Raw genomic sequence first — 4,885 nt, 5'->3', positions numbered from 1 at the left:
AAAAAATTATATATATATATATATATATATATATATATATTATATATATATATACACACACACACACATATTAAAATAAGCACACTGACAATAGCTCCAGGAACATAAAACCACTCAGTCTAAAGTAATAGATTTTTGTTTTGTTAGACACAGCTGCTAACAAAAATAATTTCAGATTAAATACAAAAAGAAAATAAATCACTAACTTTAAATTTAAATTCCTATCACCAGAAGTTCAAAATGTAATTAAATTTAAAATTTCGAGAGTCTAATTTTGGAATGTGTTTTCCTGAGAATTAAGGAAAAGGAAATGGAACGAGTCAATAAAGAAAAAGACGTAAACTTTGGTTTCCATATACACAAAAAGTGATACAGATGTGTGAAACAAAATTCTGAAATGAACATCCAAATCAATGTTCACAAATGGACTTGGACATGTCATTGTGTTTGCTGCTCTATGATGTGTGAACTCTATGAACAGCAATACCTTTCAGATTCATCCCAAGTGTGAATACAGTAACATCTCCTCGTTGACTCTCTTTGAAATACAGTTGCTTGTAAGCAATGAATGATAGAGTCTTATTTTTGTTAAGTGGTCAACCAAAATAAGTTCTGACTTAGTGCAGAGAACTAGGAGAAATAAGATATGTGGGGTAATATGGGAAATATAGAGTTTATTAGTCATTGAGTTCTATAGCTAATGATGAAGATTTCGAGCAGGAAGGTAGGTGAAAAAATGAGAGGAAAAGAATATGTACTTAATTTTTTTTTTTTTTTTTTTATTAACTGAGTTCTCTGTGCCAGGAAATTTACTAAGTATTTGGGAATACTATGATAAATAAAGAGCAGTTAGACCCAATTAGTAAAGTCAAAGGTGCTACAGTTTAAGAGAGTTGAAAAAAACACATGACAAAAAATGTAATAAGAGCAATATTTAGGACGAACACAGACTTAGAATGTGGAAGGGAAGGGGCCACAGAATGTGCCCTGGAAGTTTGGAAACACTTCAAAGATGCCACCAGGTCTCCTTCAAAGAGGCAGTGACATTGAAAGAGCTCCCTGAAAATAAATAGATGTTTGTAAAGCAGAACAAACGGGGGGGTGTTGATAGGTGAAAAGCTTATAAAAGTACTGGAAGAAGATGACCTCTTTGAAGGTCTGAGAATAAAATTATGATGCCCCTTTTTCAGAGGATTGAACTGAGAACAGAGATGAATGAGTCCTGTTAAATAAAGCCATCTGTATCCTGATTGGACTTTATTTCTTAGGCAAGCAGGCTGTGTGTGTGTACATGTATGTCTATGCATGCTTGCATGGGATTAGTAGTAAAAGCAACTATGACACAAACAACATTTTTATTGGAAATAATGTTTTTCAATCCTAAATCACCTTACAGTTACACAGTGAACTTATTCTTAAACTTTAGCATGTTTTTATAGCAAAGAGAAACTAACCGCCATCCAGTCAGTTTGACTCAGCGACCCCTACTTGGGTTTCCGAGGCAGTATCACTACGGAAGTAGATTGCCCAATCTTCCTTTTGAGGAGTGGCTGGTGGTTTAAACATCCAGCCTTCTGGTGAGCAGTCAGATGCCTTAGGGCCTATAACACCAGAGCTCCTGTTTAGCATAGAAATCCTCTAAACAAAAAAACAAACAAACAACAAAAAAAAAACAACTGCCATCGAGTGGGTCGCAACTCGTAGCAATAGCAACCCCTCCTTGGATTTCATAGGCAGCATCACTATGGAAGTAGATTGCCCAACCTTCTTTCCAAAAAGTGGCTGGTGGGTTTGAACTGCCAGCCTTCTGGTTAGCAGTCAAATGCCTTGGGCGCTACACCACCAGAGCCCCTAGAGGTCTCAATAAAACCCAGGTTTCTGGGCCACAATGACAGAGTTCCTGATTCAGTAGCTCAGTGGTGGAGCCTGACCATCTGTTTTATGAAGTTCCCAAGCACTCCCCTTTGAGAACCTTTAACTTAGAATTTCAAATATCCAGCTATCTCTCAAGCAAAGTTAAATGTTAGCATATTGGGATGGGCACAGGGCAGAGGACTCTTTTTTAGAAATACTCAGAATGATTAAAACATGCAATAATGTAGCCATAGTTGGAGCCCTGGTGGTGCAGTGGTTAAGTGCTCAACTGCGAACCAAAAGGTCAGTGATTTGAACCCACTATTCATTCTGTGGGAGAAAGTTGTTACAGTCTTCTTCCATAAGGATTACAGCCTTGGAAACCCTATAGAGCAGTTCTACCCCATCTTATAGGGGCCCTGTGAGTAGGAATCAACACAACTGCAACAGGTGAACCACAAATGATATCCCATACACTCATATTTGCTCCCTGGCATCAGGCCTGTTCAGTGGGAGGGAGGGACACCATATTTTTTCCTTGCACACAGGTGTTTTGGCTCCATTCTCTTACATGCTAGTGCAGTGCTTTACTTGCCCAGAGGAGGAACCTGTCTCTAACTTCCATAAACCTCTAAGGGGACTAATAAAACATCCTGAGACATCAACTGCTAAATGCAAGTCCACAGAACAACAGACTTTTCAGAAGCTATTACATTAAGAAGATTTAAAAAAAAAAAAAAAATTGGACAGATATCAACTGCATTCTAAAGTACAATATGCCGGAACATACTTAGATGACTTGGCTGATGTTAAGATTTACAAGCAATTGGACAAGGAGGTGTTTCCAACCATATTTAATAGGCCCCTGAGCAGAGCCATCAGTGCAGAAATGTGCTCTCTCCTACACACGGACTCCCACCATGGCTACTGAATCTCTGCTAGTGCTTATGCTTCACATGCCCCTGTTTATGACTAGGATTAAATTATAGTTTACTAATGCTCATTGAGATGGTTTCTGAAGCCTTTTTACTACCATCTATAAACTTCAATACCTTACTCTTTACTATATCGTTTTACTTAGTAGATATGTATTAACTCAATTCTCATAAGGAATACTGCCAGATATATATATATTTTTTTCCCTCATCATATTTATAAAACATTGATTTAGGGGAGGAAAAAAAAAAAGAAGAAGAAAACAAAAACCAGGCATTCCCTTTGGTAACTATTGCAAATAACACAGTTCTAATTATAAATATATATGAACTCATACATATTCTTAAATGAATTTCTACCACTCAAATATTTCCACTGAAGTGATGAATAAGAAGAAATCTAAAATGTGGGTTATGATAGGAAAACTTCTGGAGTTGAAGTTCTTTTAATAGAAGTTCCTATTGTCTCTGCTGAACAAATATGACTTTTTCTGATGATTTTTCACTTCCATCTTCCATTCCAGAGCATGTTTTCAAGAAGAACTGTACAGTATTTCCTGAAGAATATGCTCAACCATGTATATATACATATGTACACACACACACACATGTATATATCCATTCCATCAAGTATTTTTCAACTGATTTTTCCTGAGCACTTCTTATTTGACAGTCATAAATTATCCTTGACTGGCTTATGAGCATGCATTTCTACTCCTCACATTCTGCAGATGTGAAAACATGGAAAATCTGGATAGGATATTAAAGCTGGAATTTGACTAAAAATAGTTTGGGAACAAAGAATATCATAAGAGAGCACAAACCACAATGAGATACCATCTTACACAGGCTAGAAGGCTTACAATAAAAAAAGAGACATATTAGCAAATATTTGCTATGATGTAGAGAAATTGGAACTCTCACAGACTCCAAGGGGGAATGTAAATGTAGCCATTTTGGAAAATAGTCTGGCACTTTCTTGAGTTTCTACATGACCTAACACAGGTCCACACAGAAATTTGTACAACAAAGTTCACAGATGCAGTATTTACGATAGGCAGAACATGGAAACAACAAAAACGTCCATCAGATGATGAACCGATAAATAATATGTGGTAAGTATATAAAACGGAATATTATTCAGCAACACAAAGAAATTACGTACTGATACATATTACCACATAGTCGAACTTTTAAAATGGTACGCTAAGAAAGAAGCCAGTCACAAAGGACCACGTAGTATATGATTCAATTTATATGGACTGCCCAGAACAGACAAACCCACATTGACAGAAGGTCAATGACTGCCTAGGGCTGGGATGAAGTGGTGATGGAGAGTTAGAGGTGAGGATTATAAGGCACGGGGAGTGTTAACATTCTGTGAGTGTAGTTACAACGTTTAAAACTTGGTACTGGTGATGAAGACACAGTGCTGAGATAAAGGTATCTAATTGTACATTTCTAGTGGGTGAATTGTATTACAGTGAATTATATCTCAATAAAGCTATTTTTTTAAGTCCTAGACCTTCCTACAAACAGAAAAATTCCACGACATAACACTATTTTAGTGTTTTCAGTGTTCATATTTTAAAATATTTTTATGGTTCTCTCATTAATGTAGAAATTTTTCCTAAATGTTTATCGAAATTCTATATGTAATTCTAAATTGAGAGTAATTGGTCACCTGGCCTGATAAACATTGATGAGTTTACTGTCATGACCATAGATCCATTTTCCCATGCCTATATATATATATATATATTTTTTTTTTTTTTTCTAATTTCACTTGAACATGAATATCCTATTAATGACAAACCACATGATGGTTATATATCTCTTTGTGTGTGTATATGTTTATGTATATGTACATGTATATGTATGTGTGTGTGTGTGTATATATATATATATATATATGTAGACTTTGGTTGCATAGAGCCTAAGACATTTACCTGCTAACCAGAAGGCTGGTGGTTCAAACCCACCAGCCACTCCTCAGAAGATTGGGCAATTTACTTTGGTAGAGATACCACCTCAGAAACTCAAGGAGGGGTCACTGTGAGTGAAATCAACTTGACAGCCATTAGCTTTTTTTTTTT

At 36.1% G+C, this 4,885-nt stretch overlaps 1 protein-coding gene across 1 annotated transcript in view; it reads right to left on the bottom strand.

Moving 5' to 3' along the window:
• The window catches only part of CDH18 (cadherin 18), a 707,490-nt gene that overhangs the window by 102,709 nt on the left and 599,896 nt on the right, over positions 1-4,885 (bottom strand). The window lies entirely within an intron of this gene.

The sequence above is a fragment of the Orycteropus afer genome, unplaced genomic scaffold, assembly GCF_000298275.1.
Source record: "Orycteropus afer afer isolate SDZICR_OR568_19922 unplaced genomic scaffold, OryAfe1.0 scaffold00390, whole genome shotgun sequence".
Lineage (NCBI taxonomy): Eukaryota > Metazoa > Chordata > Mammalia > Tubulidentata > Orycteropodidae > Orycteropus > Orycteropus afer.
This window is presented reverse-complemented; position numbering and strand designations above follow the sequence as displayed.